The sequence below is a fragment of the Myotis myotis genome, unplaced genomic scaffold (genome assembly GCF_014108235.1).
Source record: "Myotis myotis isolate mMyoMyo1 unplaced genomic scaffold, mMyoMyo1.p scaffold_m19_p_12, whole genome shotgun sequence".
In the NCBI taxonomy this organism is placed as follows: Eukaryota; Metazoa; Chordata; class Mammalia; order Chiroptera; family Vespertilionidae; genus Myotis; species Myotis myotis.
The window spans coordinates 63,672,947-63,699,583 of record NW_023416316.1 but is presented as its reverse complement, the minus strand read 5'-3'; the positions used below and the strand labels follow the sequence as shown (position 1 = coordinate 63,699,583).

General features: G+C 42.8%; 1 pseudogene; it reads right to left on the bottom strand.

Moving 5' to 3' along the window:
• Positions 1-508: 508 nt before the first annotated feature.
• Positions 509-12,342, bottom strand: LOC118666846 (annotated as a pseudogene).
• Between the last annotated feature and the right edge of the window lie 14,295 nt (positions 12,343-26,637).

The following is a 26,637-nucleotide window of genomic DNA, read 5'->3' as shown; positions in this document are numbered from 1 at the left end:
GCCCTTTTGCATTCACAAACAAAACAGCTCGACAGGGGTGGGGGGAGTACAACCTCATTGAGAATCCCCTGAGAGCTGACTTTCTTCTTAGAAAAATACAAATGATTTTGTACGAAACCTTTTACATCTTCTCTCAGATGATTTATGAATTTTGTCAAGTTTATCCAGGCACTCCGAAAGAAAAACAAGTATCTTCAATAGCAACTTCACGCTTAGATGATGCAATGCAGACCCCTCTCTTCTGACTCCGCCCCATCCACAATGCCTTATTTTGTGTTTTCTCCTCGTTTGTGATTAGTTTCAAGAACGCCTATAAGTATAGACTACTTGTTTAGAATACTGATCCCATTCGTTTCTTAGCCAATAACTACATGATTAAAATAGAAGGAATTAAGAACAACATTTTAAATGGAAATTGGGGAAAATACTGTCTAGTCAGTCCTAAAAATTGTTAGGATGTATGCCTTCAACAACTTTAAAAACTGAATTTTGTGATTTTCTTTTCTGCTCAACATTGTCCTCTTTTCAGGGAAAGTTTCTGGATTATCATTTTACGATGATAGTCTTTATCATCTGTTTTAGGTAGTTTCCGAAGAGCAAAACCCTGAGAGAAAGGTTTGTGTGCATGGAAATGATCAACGAGATGCTTCCAAATGAAGTCTGTAATGGAGTGAGAAAAGCAGGACAGGGAGGGGAAGAAGCCAAGAACTGATTACAGGCACAGTTTCCGACTCAGCCTGATTCATAGGGAATCTCTGGACTATCCATTAAACTTCAAGGTGTGTCCCAACTAGAGGCAAAGGGGTAGGACTGTAATACACCTGCTTCTGCCTAGGTCATTCATTATCCAAAGACCATGGTTGGGAGGTGGATGGTGATAAACTCGAAGGCATTTAAAGATATCATCCAACCCCAGCAGTAGTCTTTGCACAGACCTAGTAATATTGTTGTAACACTGGTAGTAATATCCAAATAATATTATGCCTGATAATATTCTTTGCTTTGAAATCGTTTTATATTAATACTAGAGGCCCAGTGCACAAAAATTTGTGCACTTGGGGGGGCAGAGGGGGTCCCTCAGCCCGGCCTGTGCCCTCTCACAGTCTGGGACCCCTCGGGAGATAACGACCTGCTGGCTTAGGCCTGCTCCCGGGTGGCAGAGAGCAGGCCCAATCCCTACGTGTAGCCCCTGGTCGGGCTCAGAGCAGGGCCGATCGGGGAGTTGGGGCGCCACCCCCTGTCATGCAAAGAGCAGGGTGGATCAGGAGGTTGCAATGCCACCCTCAGTCACGCTCAGGGTAGGGCCGATTGGGGGGTTGGGGCTCCGTACCCTGTCACGCACAGAGCAGGGTCGATCAGGGAGTTGGGGAGCTCCCCCCTGTCACACACAGAGCAGGGCCCATCAGGGGGTTGAGGAGCTCCCCCCTGTCACTCACAGAGTAGGGTCGATAGGGGAGTTGGGGCACCGCCCCCTGTCACACACAGAGCAGGGCGGATCAGGGGGTTGGGGCACCGCACCCTGTCACACTCAAGGCAGGGCTGATGGGGAGGTTATGGCTCTACCCTGTTACACACAGAGCAAGGCCCATGGGCGGAGGGGAGGGGTTGGGGCGCAGCACCCTGTCACAAACAGAGCCGCAGGGCGAACAGGGGGTTGGGGAGCTCCCCCCTATCAGGCATGAACAGAACAGGGCGGATAGGAAGGTTGTGGCCCCGCCCCCTGTCACACACAGAGCCACAGGGTGATCAGGGGGTTTGGGCGCTGCCCCCTGTCACGCTGATCCCGGTGCCGGGAGGCCTCGTGGCTCTGCTGATCCCAGTGCTGGGAGGCATATTACCCTTTTGCTATATAGGATAGAGGCCTGGTGCAAGGGTGGGGGCCGGCTGGTTTGCCCTGAAGGGTGTCCTGGATCAGGGTGGGGGTCCCGCTTGGGTGGCTGGCCAGCATGGGTGAGTAGCTGATGGCTGTTTTCAGCTGGTCACACCCCCTTCAGGGTGGGGGTCCCAACTGGGGTGCCTGGCCAGTCTGGGTGGGGGGCTGAGGGCTGTTTTCAGGCTGGCGGGTGACTGAAGCTCCTAACGGCTCCTTTTTTTCTTTTTTTTTTTAATTCTGGGCCAGCTTTAGCTCTGAGTCTTGGCTCCAGTTCTGAGGCCTCAGCTGCTGAAAGAAGGTATCTGGTTTGTTTGGGTTCTATAATAGAAACACTTTTTCAACTCCAGCTCTGAGAACCCGGCTGGCTGAAAGTAGTGTTCTGAAGTTTGTTTAGATTCTATATTTGTAACAATGTTTCAAACTGCAAGCTCAGAGGCCGGCAGCGGCAGGCGGGGAACGTTGGCTTCCTCCGTCACTGAAGCTAGCAAGCCTCCTGATCACTTCAAGTTGCCTGGCTTCCGGCAGCCATCTTGGCTGGAAGTTAATTTGCATATCGCCCTGATTAGCCAATGGGAAGGGTAGCGGAGGTACGGCTAATTGCCATGTTTCTCTTTTATTAGATAGGACTAGAGGCCCGATGCACGAAATTTGTACAAGGGCTTGGCCCTTGCAGCCCCTGGCATCCCCTTGCAGTCATCTGGAAGGACATCTGAAGGTTGTTTGGCTGTCTGGTCTAATTAGCATATTATGCTTTTATTATTATAGTCACTGTAGCCTTCTTCATATAAGTGTTAGGCAAGTAGTCCTTTTCATCCTTTTATATATGACTTGTTTCCTTTTCTTTCCTTCCTTCCTTCCTTCTTACCTCCCTCCCTTCCTCCCTCTCTCCTTCCTTTTCTTCCTTCTTTCTTTGTCTTTTTCTTCCTTTTTTTCTTTTAATTGAGGTATAATAGGCATACAACATTATATTAGTTTCAGGTGCACAGCATAATGATTCAATATTTGTATATGTTGTGAAATGATCACCACAATAAGTCTAGTTAACATCTGTCATAATGATACCAAATGTTTGGACTGGAATCCAGATTCTTTGTCCGCTGGAATCAAAGAATGAGTCCAAGGACAGAAATGGTATAGCAAAGGTGGAGATTTATTGAGGAACAAGTACAGACTCCCATGTAGGAAGTGGGGAAGAGTCCCACAGAAAAGACTCCCATGTAGGGAGGGGGAAAAGGGACTCACTGAATTCCTTTTCCCTAAGGTTTATAAAGGCTGCAGATCCTGTTGCCTTGATATCCCCTCTGATTGGTCATTATTCCCCTTTGAAATTGGTTACTATAGTGATTCCTATGGCCCTCCTTCCTCATAGTCCTTCCATTTCTCTGGGCTTTCTTCTTTTCCATCTGAATGAAGGGCTCCCTTCTCTTTATTTTGTAAATATAGACCATCCTTGGCTACTCCCAGTTCTCTTATCTTATGTAAATGCCACTGTTGCTGCTCCCTTGTCTTATGGAGATGTAACTGCACCTGGCTTCCTTGTGTTATGGAAATGTACCTTCTCCCAGTCTGCAGCCCTGAGCTTTTCCATGGACCCCAATTCTAAGAAATCCCTAATCCTGCCTATGTTCCCCCAAAATTCCTGCTTCAATAATACAATTACATACGTTTTTCTTAAGGGAAAAGAAGGTGCTATCTGAAGAAAATCACCAACGTTGGCCTTTTAGCAGATCCTTGATGGTTCAATTTCATGGTGATTTGTGCATGGTTAGTGTTCAAATGGTTTAAATGGAAGGATAAATAAATGCTTAAGGACTAGTGAATGAGCAAATTCCTCACCATTTAAGTGAGTTGTTTTTGCTTATGTCTCATTTCACTGGAACCAAATTTTAACACCTCCCCCCCCCCCCCCGCCAAAGTGAAATAAAGAGAATTAAAGTTCTCAAAGGAAAGCATATCTGGAATATGCTTGTTGAAAAATTTAGGTCATTGCCATAAAATGAAGGAGATAAAAAATGCATAAATGAAGACTCACAGAAAAAAAATATTGAAATGGCTGAAGGCATCTTAAGTAGCATGACATTTACACAGTGGCTATGTAAATTTAAATGGTATGTCATAGGATTCATATAAGTCGCAACCTTTATTTTAAAAATGTTTTCATTCAAAAATATTGTAGGCCTATTATGCTAATTGTAGAAATTAAAAGGTGATATTAGCAAATCTATTTTAATCAGAATTGATATATGGCATTCTTAAAATAAAGTTCCAAATTAAACTCAGAAATATTCATGCTCTCCCAAGATTGCAAGAGCCCTATGATCTGATGACAGCCTAAAGCTTCAGATATGTGATCACATGTCTTTATTTATATAAAATCAATTAGAGTATTGAAACAATTACCAACTAGATACTGATTAAGAAATATCACCTAGGATATCCAGTTAAAGTAGAAAGAACCTTTACTCTTCACTTACCTGACAATATGTAAACATTCTCCAATCCATTGTCCACGTATGCCATGGGTTTCTCTTTGATTAAGTACTTTTCAGCCTTTGAAAGGGCATTGTCTCTGGAAAGCTTTGAAAAGATACTCTCTTTTCTTAAATGCACTTCTTTTCTGTCATGCCAACACCTCCAATCTTTAAAATTTAACTCAGAAATCATTGCTTTATAAACCTTTTCTTCCCCAATAAGCCTGGTAAAATTAATCACCACTTCTTTGCAAATATCTTTCATAGTAATATTTTCAGCCTATTGGTTCTTGCCTTTGGGGTGAAGGCATTTATTCCTCAGCTGCCTGCAGTGTAGCCTGCTAACACTCAGAGCTGGGTCACTCTCTGTGAACCGTCCTCAGTTACATCACCCAGAGTTACACCCCCATCCAGTTTTGTCCTCTATCTACAGACTTGTCAATGTGGGGGTACAAAGACTAACACTTTGCCTTGTTTGAAAAAAAAATCTAAAGAGACATCCCAGCCTGTTATGCCCAGATTTCAAGATCCCCAATAGACCACCAGGGAGCCAGCGAGTCTGATGCAAAAGCAGAGAGTCTTTTATTCGAACTAGTTCGGCTCCCCGACCACACTCACCAACCCAACGGTAAGCCAAGAGGCAGAGAGAGGGCTAGCCCGGTGGGGAGGAGTTTTATAGGGGGGTGGAGTAAGGGGAGGAGAGGTGACCGTGGGCCCTGCCGATTGGCCAGGCGCAAGTCGGGTCCCGCCACACAGGATGTGGTCATATCCATGGCGCACACCTCCCTTGACCGTCACTGGCTAGTTCAAAGAAATCCTGGGCATGGCTAGCAGAGGCCTGGGCTTCCGGGAAGAAGCCCTGCCGAGCACATGGCTGGTAAGGTAAGATGGAGGGCGTAGCCCTTGCCCTTTCACAGCCCAAGAACTTCTCAGGGGATCAGCTGAATCCTCTGTCACAACTGCATCACAGTTGGAGTTCTCCCTCTGACCAGTCCTGCTCTCCTCATTCCTTTAAATGGGCTAATTATCAAAGTCTTGCCCAATGAATTTCCTGCATGCAAATTTCAGAGTCAGTTACCCGGGGAACCCAATCCAAGACATTCTTAATCGCCAAAATCCAGTGATCTCAGGCTGCCCACAGAGTGAGAAAGAGACTTATATTTATCTATAAACTGTGGTAGGTGATTTACATCTCTCATTTCACTTAATCCTTTTATTAAATCTGAGGTTCAGGCTCTTCTAATGTTAATTTCCAAAAAGGTGTTCCTATATCCAATGGGTCGAGCATGGTTCTAGGTATATTCTTCCAGGTTCATAGTCTCCACTGATTGGTCAGCAGCAGGCAGGGGGTCATTGGGCAATGCAGCTGGTCCTGAGGTCCAGTGCAGCTGGTTTGGTTTTGCTGCCTTTCTGGGCCTAGAGCTGTAACATAACTGAGGTCTAGATATATTTGATGTGGGTCAGAACCTCATTGTCCTGCTTATGGCAATGGTCCTGCAAGGCCTTGTAGGAGGCTATTCTCCAGACCCCTTGTTCCTCCTCTGAGAGGGTCTACTATTCCAGGAGAGGAAAGATCAGGGGAGCATCTGAAGCCAGTGAATAATGATATGAAAGGTCAGAGGTCTAAACCGGATGACCAGCAATATACCAGGAAAGGACATTTGCCTGGGACTTTACAACCCCAGGGATGTAACTTCATGCCAATAAAACCATTTATTCTCCTGTGTGAATCTTAGAAAATTCATTTTCTAAAGATATTGTAAGAACCCCATTCCCACTAGTAATGGACAAATTTGATTCTCTGGTAACAAATTGAGCCAAACTGACAACAATTGCTGAGAAGTAAAATCTCAATGGATTGAGAAAATGCTCCAAAGAATGGCAGTTTTGCACCTTATTTTATACAATACAATCAAAGCAGGAGGCATAAAAAGGTTACATGAAATCCACTTGTGATAGATTAGGGAGGTGGGAGAGAACAAAGGGGGGGTTGTCTGGGATTGGATAAAAAGTAAAAAGAACTGACACTTCTTTTACATAGGTGGGCATAGAATAATTAACAGTTAAGGATTAACATGATAACAATAACAATGAGGGCTTTTGTGGTCCCTGCTCTAGTGGGAGATTGTGCCCTGAGGGGTCTGGAAATTACCCTGAGAGTCCAAAGATACGTTATGCAGATACAAAAAGACAATAGACAGGCCCAGTTAAATTAAAAATTGACCTTTGTCAAGGAATATACAGGCCTTGGACATGCCTATCCACCATAACTCCCTTTTAGTTAGGAAGTTTTAATTTCAGGCTACCCTATGTGGTTACTTTAGGTCTCCAAGGTTAGCCATGCAAGCCTCCCCTGAGCTTGTTAGGTTTAGAATATGGCCCTGTTTTTGACCACAGTAAGATGGAAACTCCAGTCGAGAGTGGTATAGCCACAACACAGAGGTCTCTCTCCCTGCAGCTCCCATTCGGAGGGCTGTCCTCTTGATATAGGTAGGATGTTAGCATTTCTCTCCCTTCCCCTGCTAATGCTGCTGAGGCTGTCTCAAATGAGGAAGGCCAAGAGTTAGGGACTGCCTTCTTTCACCCAGCTACTGAGGAGATAGAACAGGGCTAGGTAGTCAGGGACAGATGGGACCTTGGGAGAGGGAGAAGAATGAGGAAGTCCAAGAATAACAGGATCTTATAAAGTGGACAGACTACAGCTTGCTGACCGTGTCCTGTTCCATGAAAAAAACCTCAGAGAAAAACAAAGTAACTGAACCCAGGGAGGTAGAAACAGTGATGTCACCTCGGACCTGAAGTGGCAGTCCTTAATCAGGTCTGTCCTGCCAAGGAAAGTGGCGGGGGGGGGGGGGGGGTGGTAAGTTTGAGCTTTAAAATGTATGGATATTGCAGAGGCAGAATTCTTTGAAAGAACCAATCAGAAGCCAGCAAAACATGTATCTACCCCTAGACAAAGACTCTTAACTGGCAACCGACTTGGGTCAGCTCCCTGCTGCAGCAAGTCCATTTATCTCTTTTTTTTTAAATATATTTTTTATTGATTAAGATATTACATATGTGTCCTTGTCCCCACACTACCCTCTACCCCCCCCCCCCCCCGCCCCCCGCTCATGCCTTCACGCCCCCGTTGTCCGTGTCCATTGGTTAGGCCTATATGCTTGCATGTAAGTCCTTTGGTTGATCTTTCCCCCTTACCCCCACCCTCCCCTACCTTCCCTCCAAGGCCCGACAGTCCAAATCAATGCCTCTCCATCTCTGGATCAGTCCTTGTTCATCAGTTTATGTTGTTCATTATATTCCACAAATGAGTGAGATCATGTGGTATTTATCTGCTCTCCAGTTCCATCCATGCTGTGGCAAATGGTAAGAGTTCCTTTTTCTTCTTCCTCTTCTTAAAGAATACCTTTCAGCATTTCATATAATGCTGGTTTGGTGGTGATGAACTCCTTTCGCTTTTTCTTATCTGTGAAGTTCTTTATCTGACCTTCTATTCTGAATGATAGCTTTGCTGGATAAAGTAATCTTGGTTGCAGGTTCTTGCTTCTCATCACTTTGAATATTTCTTGCCACTCTCTTCTGGCCTGCATGGTTTCTGTTGAGAAATCAGCTGACAGTCGTATGGGTACTCCCTTGTAGGTAACTGACTGTCTTTCTCTTGCTGCTTTTAAGATTCTCTCTTTGTCTTTTGCTCTTGGCATTTTAATTATGATGTGTCTTGGTGTGGTCCTCTTTGTATTCCTTTTGTTTGGGGTTCTCTGCGCTTCCTGGACTTGTAAGTCTATTTCTTTCACCAGGTAGGGGAAGTTTTCTGTCATTATTTCTTCAAATAGGTTTTCAATATCTTGCCCTCTCTCTTCTTCTGGTAACCCTATAATTCTGATGTTGGTACGCTTGAAGTTGTCCCAGAGGCTCCTTACACTATCTTCATATTTTTGGAATCTCTTTTCTTTTTTCTTTTTTGGTTGGGTATTTTTTGTTTCTTTGTATTTCAAATCTTTGACTTGATTCTTGGGATCCTCTTGTCTGCTGTTGGATCTCTGTAAATTATTCTTTATTTCAGTCAGTGTATGCTTAATTTCTAGTTGGTCCTTTTTCATGTCCTCCAGGGTCTCACTATACTTATTGAGGGACTCACTAAATTTATTGGCGGTTTCCATAAAATTCTTGAAAAACCTTATAAACATGGTTTTGAACTCTATATCCAGTCGTTTGCTTTCCTCCATTTCTGCCATTTGTGACCTGTTTCTTTGTCTCCGCATTTTGGCTGCTTCCCTGTGTTGATAGTGTGGCTTTGTGTGCTAGGTGTCCTGTAGGGCCCAGTGTCTCAGCCTCCCCAGTTACCTGAGGTGGACACTCTTGGTGCACCCCCTTGTGGGCTTTGTGCACAGTCTTGTTGCAGTTATGCCTTGGTTGTTATAGGATCACTGGGAGGAATTGACCTCCAGGCCAATTGGCAGTGAGAATCAGCTGTGTCTGCAGTGGGAGAACTTCTGTGCTGGAGACACCCTTCTGGGGCAAGACTGGCTTCAATGGGGCTTTGGTGCCCACTGAGACTGCACCCTGAGTGTGTCCCTTATGGATCTGAGGAGTTGTGATCTGGATGGTCCCCCTCTGACCACTGGGTACAGTGGCTCTTGGATCTAAGGAGGTGCTAATTTAGCCTCTGCCTGAGGTTACACAGCAGGAGCTACGAAGAGAACTGCAGATTCCCCTTCCTTTTTTGGAGTTTGGAGGTGCCCTGATGAGGCTCAGCTGTGAAGCAATGCAAGCCGCTGTGGGGCCTTGGGCCTTCTCTTGGAAGTTCTGGGTCTGTCTGGCCAGGCTGCAGTTAGGTAATTATCATGTTGCAAAGGGCCGGGGCATTCATATGCAAAAGCCTCTGCCGCAGCCTGGGTGGGGCGGGGTCTCAAGGAATCAAAGGGCGGAGCAAGCAGCTATGGCGGAGCCTCAGCCCTGCCCTAAGGAGTCTCGAGTCTCAGTGTCCCGGTAACGGCTGCAAGCACCTCTGAGGGAAAGCCGCCCTCAAGTTCGCCCGCTGCCAGACAGTCCAGTTTCTCCCCGTATGAGTCTTGGGTCCCCAGAGATTTCCCAGAACTGGAGTCAGAGCCGTCGGGAGCTTGCGACTCCCTCCAGATTCAAAAAGACAGCCGCGTCCTTAGGTGCCAGCCCCTTTCCGCGCGCGCGAGCCCCCGTACCTCTGCACTTTACTTCCGCAGCTCCTCTGGCTCTCAGTGTGCTTTTCTTTCCTTCTAGTTGTAGAATTTACACTCAGCCAGCCTTCCTGTAGTTCTGGATGATGTCCGTTTTGTGTTTTTGTTGTATTTTTCAATTGTTGTGGGAGGCAGCAATTTCCCGGTGTTTATCTATGCCGCCATCTTAGTTTTCTCCAAGTCCATTTATCTCTTAATAAACTTTGCTTCTACATACTGTCTTTGTCCTTGAACTCATTCTTTGATTTTTCGAGGCAATGAACTCCGACCCAACTGGGAATATTGACATCACCACCACTAGTGGAACTGAGGCACTACCTGGGGCAGGGTACTGCTGAGAATATTAGGGCCCACTTGTCTTTGCCTAGGCTCATAGGGTGGGGCTTCCATACCAAGAAAGGCAAACCAGGCCTGCTGCTCCTCCTATCTAGCAGGCAGGCACCTTCTAAAGTAGGGATATGACTCAGAGAGAAGCACACCTTTGTCCTTGCCCCCACACTATTGGTTCAGAAATTTTGCCCAAAGGTAGAAGTTAAAGCAAGCCTAAACCAGAGCACCCCCCAATAATCTTACTTTACATGCACGTGTGGTGGGGTTCAAGCCTAAAGGCGCTCTTGAAAACAGTGGAAATTGTAGTCAAGGCAAATGGGAAGAGACTGATAAAATCATTGGTGACCTGGTAGGCCAGCTAATTGGCCAGTTGGAAAAGGGGGAAGAGACCATTGGAAAGAGCCTTCCTGGGTTTATAATAAATCTCAAACACCTGCCCCAGGGTCTATTCCTTTAAAGAAATTTGAATTTGATTGGGTTAGTCTGTGAGGCAGTTTATACCCTAGGGCAGTGGTCTTCAAACTCATTAGTCAACAGAGCCAAATATCAACAGTACAATGATTGAAATTTCTTTTGAGAGCCAAATTTTTTAAACTTAAACTATATAGGTAGGTACATTGTTATTAACTTAATTAGGGTACTCCTAAACTGGCCTTTGCTAAAAACGTCCTCAATCTGATTGAGGTATGTTCGCTGAGGTCGACCCCTTCCAACTCTCCCATCCACACTCATCTTGTATACTTGTTTCGTTTATCTCCTTTCATTCATCCTCTCTATATGTCCAAACCATCTCAACATACCTTTCTCAATCCTCGACACTACATCTTCTTTCACTCCACAATGTTCCCTAAAATTAACTTAATAAACTTTATGTAAAGTTTTAAATCTTAGTTAAACTATAGGTATGTTGAATAAAACTTGATATCATACTTAATAACAATATTATTTATTGACAAAATTAAATTCCTTACAATTTACCTTACAATATCCATAAAATTAAATCATGACAATGACTGACAAACATTAATGTGAACAATGGCCTTGCATCTCCTTGGAAAGTTTGGGTAAATCAGGTTTGTATGTTGTTTTTAATTTTAGGCACGATTCCAGGTTCTCATCAATAAGACAGCTTCTCAATTTACTCTTGATAAGGTTCATACCTGAAAATGATTGTTTGCATAAATATGTAGGCCCCAATAAGGAAAGAACAGCAAATGCTAGTTTTTTCAGTTGATTATGTGAGTCAGGAATACTATTCCAGTGTTAAAAATCAGCATATCTTCCTTCTCCTGGTCTTTCAAAGCAGACCACCTGTGCTGTGAACTAAGTTCACATTTGTTTTTCTCCAATATTTCTCTATCAGCACAAAGATGTTCAAATTTCGAGTTCCACATTTCTTTGTTTTTTTAAATCCAGCAATTGCATTTCAAAGTTGCCAATGTCAATATTAAAGGGAGAAAATTTTAATTCTGTTACAGTAGCATTGAGAGATTTTTTAACAAAGGCTAACATCGCTTTGCTATTTCTGAGTTCCTGAAACCTGTTGAGAAAAGCTTCCCTCATATTTAAAAGTGTTGTTTTGAAAAGCAAATGTCAATATCAGAATTATTTTCTTGGCGATGTTTCAACAGGCTTGGAAAGTGAATCAAAGTTTCTCTTTCAAAATCTTGAGCAAAAAGAGATAATTTATTTTTGAATGAAATAACTTCATCTAACATCGAAAAAACTGTGTTTCCTTTCCCCTGTAGTCTATGATTAAGCTGATTTAGATGAGACGTAACATCTACCATGAAATAAAATTTTTGGATCCACTGATCTTTCCTTAGTTCTGGATAGTAAACACCCTTCTCAAGGAGAAATGCTTTAATTTCTGTTAATAAGGAAGCGAAACATTTCAAAATGTTTCCTCTTGATAACCAACCTACCTTGTTATGCAGCAGCAGATCTGCGTCCTCACTCTCCATTTCAACTAAAAATTCTTTAAATTGGAGATGATTAAGAGCTTTAGCTATAATGGAGTTGATAATCTTAATCACCAATTCCATAACTTTGAAAATTTCTTCTGGAAATGTCTATGCACAAAGCGCTTTTTGATGAATGATGCAATGGGAAGTATCTCATGATTAATTTTTTCTTTCAAAATAGCAACAAACCCGTTTCTTACGCCGGTCATACTTTTCAACCCGTCTGTTGAAATTGACACAATTTTATCGAGTGGAATATAATGTTTTTCAATGCACTCAATTACAGCATTTGCTATATCCTCTCCACGTGTTTGACCTTTGAGTGGCAATAATCCTAAAAGTTCTTCTTTTGGACCTGCAGATGAAATAAATCGTACAAAAAGTGAAACTTGCGCCGTATCATTTATGTCACAAGACTCGTCAACTGCTATTGATAAAGCTGAAACCAATTTAAGATCTTCGACTTGCTGGTTGGTTATATTCGAAGACATTTTGACTGTTCTATCTTTAACTGTTTTAGCAGACAATGGTAACTCTTTAATTTTTTATTTTTTTAGAATATCTGCTTTGTTCTTAAAATCCCGAAATAGCTCTTCGGATGCATTTATAAAACAACTTTTTATGTATTCGCTGGCTGTATATGGTTTTCCTCTCTTAGCAATCTCTTGACTAACCACAAAACTTGCAATATTAACATTGTTGGAAGATTGCATCCAGTAATTAAATACAGAATTTGATTTTCCATGACTCTTCTGAAGTTCCTCAACTGCTTTCTTCCTTGCATCACCCCCAGGATATACAGTACTAAATGACTCATGTTAGGTTGTAAAGTGTCTCTCCAAATTTGATTTCTTGTTCCCTCTGCTCCCATGAGGCTGAGAATTTTTAGCATAAATGGGTAAATACATAAAATGCTTTTTCTACATCAATTAATATGATTGTGTAGTATTTAGACTTCATTTTGTTTATGTTGTGTAACTCATTTATTCATTTGTGAACATTGTACCATCTCTACATCCCTGGAATGAATGCCACTTGATCATGGTCAATGGTATTTGTAATGTATTGCTGGATCCACTTTGCCAATATTTTATTGAAAATTTTAGCATCTATGTTCATCGGGGATATTGGTTTATAACTTTCTTTCTTTGTGGTGTCTTTATCTGGTTTTAGAATTAGGATAGTGCTGGCCTCTCAGGATAAGCTTGGGAGTCTACACACCTCATAAATTTTTTGGAAGAGTCCTGATTAGCTTCAGGAGTTACACTTAGCACGGGGCTGTCTACCCTGAGATTCTACACACTCTTACTAAAAGGGTATCTTCTTTTACATCTGATCTCTCATGCAGCTAGGATTACAAAAATGCTATAAAAATATGTGAGCTGACACATATTTTTAGGAAGATTCCATTTATAGGAATTGTCCAGAGGAGTTAAAGGAGTAGAGAGAGAAAGGAGATCAGGGTTTTGAGGGGGAAGGGGAAGTGGGGAGTGCGTACTTTTGGGGAAGAGTTTCCTTGTGGGGTGATAGGACATCCTGCAACTAGACAGTGGTGATGCTTGCACAGCACCATGAATATACCCCATGCTCAGGAATGGCACCATTTAAAACGCAAATGATAACTTTTCTTATTAAAATGAATTACACAGTGGGAAAATGAAGGCTAAGAACAGAAAAAATAAAAAGATAAAAGTTGAAGTCCTCCAAAACCCCCATATAAGAAAAATCAAAAGATAAAAAATTGAACCACACCCATGGAGAACATGAAAACAAAATAAAAACGGTAAAGAAAAGGAAAAGATCAAGGCGTGGGAGGGTAACAAGTTTTTCCCTTAGCACAGGGCGACCACATTCAAGAACGGGCCCTTGAGCTGGGCCTCCACAGGCAGCTCCTCCTCTGGGGCTGGAACCAGCATGGGCGCCAGGGAGGGTTCTTCGTCCAGTCCTGGTGGGGCCTCAGTTTCGTCTGGGGCCGGCCCTGGCCCCACAGCTGCAGCTGGAGAGGCTGCTGGAGGTGCCAGGAGCTCTAGAGATGGAGAGGCCTCCAGCTCTGCTTCCTGCTCCTCAGGTTGAACTTCAGATGGTACAGGAGGAGCTGCCTCTGCACACTGGGCGACAACACGAAAACATGGTGTCCTCTCCACTGTCTCTGTCCGAGTGAGATGGGAAGGGGCAGTTATAGTATGTGGTGCGTGGTTACCAGGTTCTGTTGGGCCCCATCGCCAGGAAGTGAGGTCACTGCTCATGTCTGAGGAGATGCTCGGGGTAGGGGACCCACAGGTGACCTCACTTCCTGATGATGGGGCCCAACAGAACAATGGTAACCACGCACCACATTCTATAACTGCCCCTTCCCGTCTCACTCGGACAGAGACAGTGGAGAGGACACCATGTTTTCGTGTTGTCTCCCAGTGTGCCGAGGCCGAGGCCTCAACAGAGGCAGCGATGAGAGTGTGTTTAGACGTGCCCGCCGCTGGATCCGGGCCCAGCCCAGACGACGCCTGTGGCCCTTTGCCCGGCGGAATGCGGAGGTAACACAGGGAGGCTTAGGGCAGTTTTTTTCAGGCCAGGCCACCACTCTGATCCCACCTGAGCAGCCCTGTCCCCTCCGCGTGTGTGTGTGTGTGTGTGTGTGTGTGTGTGTGTGTGTGTGTGTGTGGATGGCAGTAGAAGGGGGGTTCACGTGGGGAGGGCCTGACTGGAATAGGAACAGGTTGGGTTGGGGGGTCAGGACCAGTCATGTTTGCAGCCCAGGTCAAGGCTGGCTGGGTGGACGTGGAGTGTGAGTGGCGCCCTCTGCTCAAGGTCTATCCTGGGCCCTGGAGGTGACTCTCATTTCCCCTGGGTGGAGACACAGGGCTGGGCCTGATGCGGCAGCAGAAGGTCCAGGGGGCAGAAGAAGCAGCAGGGACTGGGCCAGGCTTGAGGCCTCCTGACCAGCTGCTGGTCACTGTCATTGCAGAGCTCCACCCAGGTCAATGTGCAGCATCTGGTGGTGGAGGAAGACCCCTGGCCCCTTGACTGGACGGTGGGCCACACCACCGAGGGCCAGGAGAGGCCTGAAGAGAGTGTGGCCACCGGGGGGCCTGGGGACCCAGGGCCCGTGGGTGGATCGAGGAGGATTCCTCCACCGAAGCTGCCCAGGCTGCACAAACCTCTAACCTCGAAGCCGCTCAGTCTCCAAACCAGGATGGCAATACTCAACACCAGGAGGGGAGAGCTGGAGCCCATTGAGGCAGAGCCTAAGGGTGAGGAGGTGGGGGCGGGTGGGTAGGGAAGAAATGGGTCGGGGAGTGCCGGCAAGTTTCTGGGGAGGCATTGTTTCCAGAGAACCCCCGGAGCCTGGCCAGTAGCAAAGACCGGCCTCAGACCACATGTCTGTTGGACTGCGGGTGGGAGCACATCCTGTGGTGGGTCCTGAAATGTGCCCAGTGTCTGTCTTTGGGCGACAGATGGAAATACAGGCACGTGGGTGATCTTCTCTCCTCTCCCCACTCCAGCACCGGCCCAGTCAGGCAAGTCAGGGTCGGCCCCAGAAGAAACTGAGAACCCACCACCCGGGGGTGAAGAAGCCTCCCTGGAGCCCATGCTGGTTCCCGCCTCGGAGGCGCAGCTGCCTGTGGAGGCCCAGGTCAAGGGCCGCTTTTTAAATGTGCTCACCCTGTCCCAAGGGAAAACCGTGTTTCACCCTCACGGTTTCTTAATAATTTCCTTTTTATTTTTTATTTATTTAGTTTATATGTTCTCCATTGTGTGATTTGGGTTATGTTTCTATTTTTTTTATTTGGGATCTTCTTTTATTAATTTCTTATGATTTTAGCCTTCATTTTCCCATTGTATAATCCATTGTAAGTAATAAAGAAATATATTTTAAATGGTTACTGTTCCTATTTTAATTGTTATTGTTCATAGTTTTGAATTCCTGGGCATGAAGGACAGGCATGATGCTGTGTGAGCATCACCACTGCCTAGTTGCAGGATGTCCCATCATCCCAAAAGGAGACCCTGCAGCAACAGAACTCACTCCCCCCTCCTCCTGCCCCTGATCTGATTCCTGTCTCTGCCCCTTACCTGTTCCCTAGAAATGGAATCTCACAATAAGTGCTTTTTGTGTCAGCTCACATGTTTGTCTGTTTTTATCTGAGATAACATTTTTGCAATTAGAAAGGGAATTCGTAGATGAATTAGAGATTAGATGGAGGAAAGAAAGCCCTTTCAGTAAGCATGCGCATAATCTCAGGGTAGAGACCACTGCGCTAAGTGTGACCCCAGGGCCAGAAGCCAGTCAGGCAATGGCTGTCTCTTCCTGTGCCCAAAACAACTAGAAAAATGCAGAAATCAGGGAAGACAAAACACAAGCTGGAAAGCATTCCACACAACGCTAGGCCCAGGTGTGTCAGCCCTGTGGTGCAAAAACTCTCAAAGGTTGTTGTTTTCTAAAGGGACAAAGGCAAACACATGCACTTCCAACATGAGAGGCAGTGCACAGGCCTCTACATAGCAGAGATGCCCCACCACCCCGATCAGGCTTCTCGGCTGGTGGGGACCAGCCCTGGGGACAAAGTGAGGCAGCAGAGAGCCCAGCAGATGCCCTGGGGAGGAAGGGGAAAGCCCCTCCTCTGGGAGAACAGTGTGCAGGACCTGTCAAAGCCCCACAGGGCACACCTGCACTGGCAGGGCTCCCCCTAGGAGGTTCCCCCACAGAAATTGTTGCACAATTGTTCAGAGATGTATTTTTGAGACTCCCTATCAGAGCATTGATGAAATAGGCAGAAACTTGAAAAAGCTCTGAGGTCCATGGAGAGGGGATGGGACCACCAATCTTGGTCCACGTGGACAAGGGAAGCTGAGCAGGTGCTCAATTCAGTGCAGGGGTCTCTACGTGTCAACAGATGAAGACTTCAGGGGTCCTCTCACATGAGACACATGGACTAACCATCTGCATTGAGGATCCCACTCATTAAAACCCTTACATCTGATTTCAACAAGCAGACATGCATATGTACATGTTAATCTGCCTGTGACAGACGAGAGAGACAGAAGTGAGATATACACACTAGGTCACAAGTGATGGTCAAGTCATCTCTGGTTTGGGACTTGCAAATCTATCTACTCCTTGAGTTGAGTTTTTGGGTAATGTATATATGACTTTGATAGTTCTGATAATATTAAAGTCATATGTTCAATGTTATCCATATATCCCTTATCTATGGAGTAAAGTACGTTATTTAGTTTTTAAAATTTTAAAGTCCCTGACAATAGGGGGAACAGTACAAAGTTCAGAGGAGTACATTTCCTTGAACATCAGTCTTCTCACTGATTTGCACATGAGCCACAGATTCTGGCAAAGTGTTCTCAAGACAATATATGGCAAAGAAGCGGTATCCAAATATATTACAAAACAACAACAACAACAACTCTTAACCCTCAAAAATTAGGAAATAAAAAAAAACAATTTTAAAATGGGCATAAGACCTGGACAGTCACCTCACCACAGAAGATACACAGATGGTAGGGGATGCATGATGGCTTGGAGTAGGTGGAAGGTACACTCATCTCCTCCCAGGACCAAAGGTGAATGACAGCTAAATGATAGAACAAGCAACCTGAACAAGCAAATGAAGACTAGTTGGACATAAGCCTTATAACCAAGGGTTAGAGACAGAGCCAAACCCAGGGTGGTAGGAAAGGGCTGGCCCCACTCCCTTCTGTGGCAGTAGAGAACCTTCAGGAATATTTCACTTGCAAAGGTAGCCCCTGAGGAATGAGGTGTCTCATTACCTCACTGGGCTCCTCATTCCAGAGCACCAGACCTGGGAAGAGGCAGCGGCATAACAACTGCCTGTAAAAATCAGTGAGCATTTCATCCATCAGGGAGGTACTGGAGGTCTAGTGAAAAATCAGGTGTCCTCTTAAAGGGAAGGCACACAAAATGCCTTTTGAAGGCAACACTCATCTCAGGCTCCAGCAGAGATTGAGGCTGAGAGCAGATACCTGGCAGCTTCTGCTTCACCAGCAAGGTAAATTCTGCAAGGAGAGAGTACTCCAGGTGGAAGGGTCCGTAGGAAGCCTTCTTTGGAGCCGTGCGTGAAGGGCTGTCTTCCCATCCCCAATCACTGTCTTCTCTTTACCGTCATATGGTTTACGTCCGGAGCTTGCAGACCTGCTCCAGAAGGGGTTCATAATGTGTGCTCCACACAGAGAGGTGCAGCCGCCTGCGTCATCCAACTTCTGTCCCCAAAGTCATGTTACCTTCCTCCTGCAGCTCCCACAGTCTCCTGTCTGGCGGTGGCCTCCCTGAGGTGCTGAAGGGATGAGGAGGACAGCCACTCAGCAGCTCCCAACACCCATTTTTGATAAAAACTCTCAACAAGGTGGGAATAGAATGATCATACCTCAACATAATAAAAGCCATATATGACAAACCCACAGCCAACATTATATTCAATGGGCAAAAACTAAAGCCATTTCCCCTAAGAACAGGAACAAGACAGGGATGCCCACTCTCACCACTCCTGTTCGCCATTGCGATTAGACAAGAAGAAGAAATAAAAGGCATCCAAATTGGAAAAGAAGAAGTAAAACTGTCCTTATTCACAGATGACATGATATTGTACATAAAAAACCCTAAAGACTTCATCAAAAAACTATTAGACTTATTAAATGAATTCGGCAATGTAGCAGGATACAAAATTAACGCCAAGAAATCTATGGAATTTCTATACACCAATAGTGAACTTACAAAAAAAGAGACTAAAAGAGCAATTCCATTTACCATCACACCAAAAAAATTAAGATCCCTAGGAATAAACTTAACTAAAGAGGTAAAAGACCTAAATGCAGAAAACTACAGGACACTGAAAAATAAGATAGAGGAAGACATAAACAAATAGAAGAACATACCATGTTCATGGATTGGTAGAATCAACATCATTAAAATGTCCATACTACCCAAAGCAATCTATAGATTCAATGCACTCCCTATTAAATTACCAACGGCATATTTCACAGACCTAGAACGAACTCTCCAAAAATTCATCTGGAATAAAAAACGACCCCGAATAGCTACAGCGATTCTGAGAAAGAAGAACAAAGTAGGTGGGATCTCAATACCAGATATCAAGCTGTATTACAAAGCCACTGTTCTCAAAACAGCCATATGGATCAATGGAATAGAATTGAGAACCCAGAAGTCGACCTGAACCAATATGCTCAATTAATATTTGACAAAGGAGGCAAGAATATACAATGGAGTCAAGACAGTCTCTTCAATAAATGGTGTTGGGAAAATTGGATAAATACATGAAAAAAAATGAAACTAGACCACCAACTTACACCATACACAAAAATAAACTCAAAATGGATAAAGGACTTAAATGTAAGATGGGAAACCATAAAAATACTAGAGCAGTGGTCAGCAAACTCATTAGTCAACAGAGCCAAATATCAACATTACAATGATTGAAATTTCTTTTGAGAGCCAAATTTTTTAAACTTAAACTATATAGGTAGGTACATTGTTATTAACTTAATTAATAATTTTGGATTATTATTATAATAATAATAGTACTTATAATACTAAGTACTCTATATTGAGTACTTAGTATTAACAATATAGAGTACTTAGTATTAACAACATGAGTTCAATACACTAATATATTTATGGAATGCCTATTATGTGTCTAAGGCTAGAGATAATATGACATCCTTCTGGAACTTACATTCTAGTGAGGAAGATCAACTTTAAATAAATAAATATTCACATCAAATAATTGCAGTTGTCATGAATGCTAAGGGAGGAAATAAACAGTAAGCGAGAGAAGTTATTTAGCGAGGTTAGGCATTTAAACCCCTCTAAGCAGATAAGTTTCATTTTATAATAATAAAGCCACCAACACAAAGTAATTACAATTCTTAAATTGATGACAAAAACACCTGTAGGATTTGTAGCTGGTTGGAAAAATACAGGTAACTTTATACCTCCAGTAGGTACTTTTGTCACCCGCGCGATTTGCGAACCCGACTAGCACTAACCACTGCACAACGAGACTGCTGACTGACTGGCTCACTCAACTCATGCATGAATCACAGGCGCCTCCCCCATGCTGCGTATCCCGTGGCCCGCCCACACCCCCCACTTGGGAACCACGTCTTCAAAATAGACTCGCCCAGGCTGAAAACCGACTTCCGCCCACGGGCCATGAAGTTTCAATCGCACTGTGCACGTGCACGCCCACACGTGGTGTTTTGTGGAAGAGCCGCACCCAAGGGGCCAAAGAGCCGCAGTCTGCGGACCACTGCCCTAGGGCACTGTTACAAACAATGTAGCAATCCGCTAACAATTACTGGAGCTTAATCTGGTGTATGGTCAGGGGAAGAATCAGTCAAAGAAAACCTACCAAAACAGTTCCTCCTGGGGTACCTGCAGGCAAGCCCAAGGCTCTGCTACCTGAGTAGCAAGCTCAGAGGTTGCAATCTGTGGAGAGGAAACAGACAGCACTACATTAATCCAGCATGTCACTAAAGAAAGAAAGAAGAGAGTGCCAACAAGTTCCAGATGAAGAGACAACAGCCAGAGGAGGTTACTTTTTTATTTAAATTAAAAAAAGGACTGTTAGAACTTTGGTACTGGGAAACTCCCTTACCTACACACACACCACACACACACACACACACACACACTCACACACACAGTGAAAATTTCTGGTTTCATCAGGAGGATTGGAAGCTGGACCCTCTCCCAGCAACTGGTTAAGTAAGCAACTGAAGCCCCTCCAGGGAGAAACTGGGAAATGGTTGGATTGTTTGTTTGTTTGTTTGTTTGTTTGCCTGAGCTTGGTAAATGGATGGCGAATGAGCTCAACACAGCTTCTTTCTTTGCCAAAGCCATGGAATGCACCCCCTATTGGCTATAGCTGGGAAATCTGGGGCCAATAGCAATATTGGCTCACTAATTTTCACAAATGTGCCACACTAACTATCAGGGGAAACAGGCTGAGAGGTATATGAAAACTCTTGATACCATTTGGGAAAGTTTTTATTAAGTCTAAAGCCATTTTAAAATGTTTAAGTTACTTTAAGGGGACATAAAAAGCACAGTGTTGGACAGAAAGGTGTTGGTCATCGAGTAATGTGTTTGCGTGTTGATTTAATATAGCAGAAATGGATTATGTCCATATGCAAGTGTTACTCAAGTTTGAGTCATATTAACATGAAAAGAAAATATTTGTATTTTTAAAATATATTTTATTGATTTTTTTATAGAGAGGAATAGAGTTAGAAACATTGATGAGAGAGAAGCACGGATCTGCTGCCTTATGCACACCCCCTACTGGGGATGTGCCTGCAACCAAGGTACGGGAATCAAACACGGGACCCGTCAGTCCCCAGGCCGACGCTCTATCCAGTGAGCCAAACTGGCTAGGGCTATTTTCAGTGTTTTATTTTTTTAATTTACTTATATTAGGAGGGAGTGCCAAGGTGTGTCAGTGTTGGGAGGTAAAAGATAATGCCTGAGGAAAATATTTTAAGGACACACTTATTTTTCTTTATGATTTAATGAAAGAAGCAAGACTTGGGCCCACCTGAGACCTACTTAATAAGAAACTTCATCATACCATGATCCCCAGATAATCTGTGCACGTTGAAGTTTGAGAGCTGAGTGGCTGCTGATCCCCTTTTAAATCTGCTTTACTAGTCCTTCACTTGCGCTAGTCCTTGCTTTCCCCTACCAGGGAGGTCTGCCCCTACACCAAAAAAAAGTGGAATTAATATAAGAATGGCCAAATTCTAAGGACTGTCAGTTGCTAACTTTTATACTCCTTAACCAATCAGCTTAATCTTAGTCCTCTCTGCTTTCTAAATGGATGCTAATGGCCAAACCGATTTGGCTCAGTGGATAGAGTGTCGGCCTGCGGACTGAAGAGTCCCAGGTTCGAATCCGGTCAAGGGCATGTACCTTGGTTGCAGGCACATCCCTAGTGGGGGGTGTGCAGGAGGCAGCTGATGGATCTTTCTCTCTCATCGATGTTTCTAACTCTCTATCCCTCTCCCTTCCTCTCTGTAAAAACCAATAAAATATATTTTAAAAAATAAATAAATGGATGCTAATGGGACTGTTCTTGGTGTGCTGCCCTCCATATGCTAACAGATTGCCAGTAGAAGTAGGCATCTTGGGGTGCTGTGGGAATAAGGAATTCCTGAGGCCCCCACGGGAGGATAAGGTATTGTAGAAAGCTTTATTTCTGTGGAAGCAAACCTCTGGGTTGCCAAGGCCCCATCTCCCTCTCTCCCATCTTGGAAAAAGTCCCACTTTGTCTTCAGTAGGAGTAGGATCAAAGCCATGGCCTACAGTCTCCGCTCCGTATTTGCATGGCCCAGTCCAGCAGCTGGCTAGGTCAGCTTGTGTTCTCAGCAGCAGTCCACATGGTGATGGCCACCTGACGATGGAGGGAACTCAGGAGAGTCCAAGGAAGCAGGAGCAAAGCCAGAAGAACATAGAAAATTCCTTTGTCTGGGGATTATGTATTCCAAAATTTTCACAGGCTTACATTGATCTTTATTCCCAGGTTAGACTGACAGACCAGCACCTTCCCTACATCACCCCAACTTTACTGCACAAGCGCCCCTCTTCCCCCTTGTTGGACCCCTTCCCTCAGTGATCTGTGGGGAATGGTGGTTCCCTGGGGAGCGTAAAGTAGCATCTTCCTGGTGAAGCTGCCCAGATGGCCATGAGTATAATGTCTGGCCTCCCTTTTGCTCCTTTTCTATTATTCATATTAATAACTAGCTAATTACCACAGTAACAGAACCAACCATCCATATTTTTAAAGACTCATCCTGATTAAGGAGCACATCAGTAGATGGTCAGAACCTTCAGTTAACTGAAATGTTAGCAGAACCTGCAAGCCCCAGTGCCTATGAAGTCAGCAAGAAAGGGAAATGGGGGGGAGGGGAAGGGAGACAAATAGACGTAGGTGGTAAATGTCAATGCAATAAAACACATCTGGATATATTCAGCTTAAGAAAATTATTACAACTTTAACAAAATACAGCTGAACACATTGAACTCCAGCACATGCGGCATGAACTTCGGACCTTTTCTTCTCATCCACTAAGCCACCCAACATTCTGGATAGCAATTCAAATGCAAGAAGATTTCTACTGATGCTGTGGTTACTAACCGGTGTGGAACCCTCTGCTCTGACTTTATTCTTTGCTAACAACTACTATTTTGTCCCTCAGGGTGGTAGGGTTTTAATCTTTTGTCAAACATTCACATTTCATCCTTGAATGGGGATGAGATTTAAATTCCCCGTGGGATTTTTGCTTCATTAGGAATAGCACTCCCATATTACAGTATATATTTTATCATTATGAGTCTGGCCTTTCATTTTTAGAAATTCGCCAATTAACCTACACGTTATCTAGTTTCCAACTATAACTTTAAGTCAAAATGACTTTATTAACTACCTATTCTTAGACCAGCACCATAGTAATATTAAGATGATGACTATGAAATGTTTTTGTGGTTGACATTTTAATGCTTAAATATCTATTTAGGAATTGTTTAGATTTAGAATATACATATAGTTGTTAATAAATGTATGCTCTTATGAATGTGTCATTTTATGTGAGTTTTTATTTTTATTAGGTGTACATAACTATTGGCTAAATAAAACTAACTTGATGTCTGCAGTAGGGAAGAAAAATTAGCGAATTTTTGGATAAAAATTTGGTTTATATGTTATTAGAGAAAGAAAGAGGACTCTAAGAGAAAGTGTATTTAAAGTGTTGACTGAGCCTGGGGTTCTGCTGTGGAAACAGGAAAGAGTAAAAACTCAAACAAATTAACTATTAATGAACTTTATTAGTATTAATGAAGGAAGAATAATTTATATAAGAAAATTATCAGTTTGGGCAGAGGAAAAGAAAATCTGAATTAGCGCTTTTGCAATCCTGTTCTGCTGTGCCGCATATATTATCTTTTGATCTTTATCGTTAAGATATGTATATTCGTACCAGTTTATATTTGCTTTTAGTAGAAAAAATGTATTTTCATGGAAGTACACATTTGTGTAACAAGTTTGTTAATAGGTTCAGAGCCCAATTAGCAAACCAGATATTTGTATGAATATAAAGCAACTCATTGCTCAATAAGTGTTAATATTTTTTCCTCTGTGCTTTTTGTCATGCATGTCTCTCTCCTGCAAAATAGCCATCCCTTCAGTTCATCCACTCCTTCTATGTAACTCTTAATAGTCTCTCGAGTGAAACCTTTCTAAGCCATGTGAGTCTATATATCCATTGTTCTTTTGAATGTCTCTAGTATTTATTATACATCACTCTGCATTGTTATTTACCTTTGTGTCTGTATTATCATCTGCAATCCAAAGAGACTGAAAGGTGTTTTCTAGAGAGTTTTATGTCTCTAAGCTTTTGCAAAAAACACAGACACACAAACACACACACACACACCAAAAAAACTCAAACTTGCCGAAACCGGTTTGGCTCAGTGGATAGAGCGTCGACCTGCGGACTGAAAGGTCCCAGGTTCGATTCCGGTCAAGGGCATGTACCTGGGTTGCAGGCACATCCCCAGTAGGAGATGTGCAGGAGGCAGCTGATCGATGTTTCTCTCTCATCGATGTTTCTAACTCTCTCTATCTCTCTCCCTTCCTCTCTGTAAAAAATCAATAAAATATATTAAAAAAAAAAAACCTCAAACTTTACAAAAAAAAAAAAAAGTACACTTTAACATTCTCTTTAGACACCTTCATTCTTTTGGCTCTTTTAACCAAGTCACACATTTATTTTCTTTTCTAATTTCACAGCATCCTATTTGCATTTATTGATGTAGAATTTATTGTCTTCCTATTATAAGTTTACATATCTGCCTTTACATTTTTAAGGGCAGGGATCCTGTTTTGAGTTTATTCTACAATCATTCCACATTCACTTAGAATTTTCTAAGGTACCAAGCACCATCCTTTTAATAAACTTGTCATTCTAACACATACCAGAGGATTGTGAAAATATTAAACAGTTAGTAGATGTGTTGTGAATAGATGGATAAATGTAAATTATTTCAATGGGCACACTCATGTTTACTGATGTTGGCTCTGTTCAATAAATATTTCATTATTCTTGAATGACAATAATTACTTTTTATAAGAGAACTAAGTATGTTTTCAGTTTTAGGTATCGTTTATCTGGCCAGCTGTAGCAGTGTAGATCTGTGAGGTACAGACGTGGCCATTGAGTTCCTTGGTTCTAGTTGATGTGCTTGAATTACTTATAATATTTAGTTTTCACTTTCTTAGTCTATACAATATGGCATTTAGATTAGTTGAAGGCAATTGTCTTTTGCAAGTCTAGAGTTTTCTAACTTTAAGACTAATTGTATTTGTGCATAAATGTACCATAGAAGTTGAATGCAGATATTCTATAATGGGTGATTTATTTAAGTATTTTTGTTTTGGTTTAGAGTTATAAATGATATCTCTTCTCCAAAAATAAATTCAGAGGAGGTAGGATTGCAGCATTGGAAGGCCATAGATATTGAACTCAAATAAACAGTTCATGTCTACATTTGGCCATTTATTAATTATGCAAACTTAGGCATAAAATGGGAAATCTTGCTAAGTTTTCTCATCTGTACAATGGGAAGAATAATTAAATCTACTTCATGGGGCTATGATTCAATGAAGTAAAGCATATTAGTTATTTAGCACAATGACTGAACCATATGGAATATCAGAACTTAAAGAATATCAGTTGTCATTATTATTATTAGTAGTAATACTATAAATCATTCTGTATTAAGAAAACATTTCCCTGGAGATACCTGATTCTTTAGTTTTGTTACCATTCGATTCCCCCCCTTCCCCCCTAAATCCTAATCCAAATTTTGAAATTTTACTTGGATAGTTGAGATTTTCATTTTTTGTTATATCAGAATTTCATTGGAGATTTTCAGGTCTTCTAAAAAATCATGATTCATAAAGACAGCTAAATGATAGATAATTTTAACAAATATTTATTAGAATTCACTCACTAAAGTCTGAAAATTGGACATTAAAAAAAATGTCCACACTTAAAAAAACCATCACCTCTGTGGGAGAGCCCTTTGTATTATATTCATCATCTTTAGTAAAATCAAAGTTTGATGTTTGGTTTTTGCAGATAGAAGCACCAAAGCTTAAGACAATCGATATGAACAGATATTGAAATGGGTGCAATAAAGTTCTGACTTACAGCATTGTGATTCTTTGGTCACATCCCAATTGTGTACTTAATCTTCTATTCTCTAAATATCTACAAACAAACAGATATATAATAATTGTGATAACATCATCCTATCCAAGGAAGAAAAACTAAGGTCTTTTTACTAGGGATTTTCTTGTCTTGATTAGCTCATGACAATAGCAAATTCCCTCCATCTACTAAGACCTTGGACAGCTTTGCTGAACAAACTTCTAGAAATTCTTTGAAATGTCCAATTAGTTGTCTTTTGCTGAAATCTTCATGTGGTGCCTGGTGGAGAGTATGCTGGGGGTTCTCATAGGAAAGTTCTTGCCAGTGGGGGTTATAGTACTTTTTAGAGGAGTGATAATTTAACTAACTTTTACAGAGTTTCAACTATGTGCAAAGCACTGTCCTAAGACTTTGGAATTAAAAAGTAGTGAAGGTTTAGCCCCAGCATACAAGCAATTTATAATCAAATATGAGACTGTATGTATGTAAGCAGCACTGTCCCTGCTCTATGTCACAGATATGTAGAATTT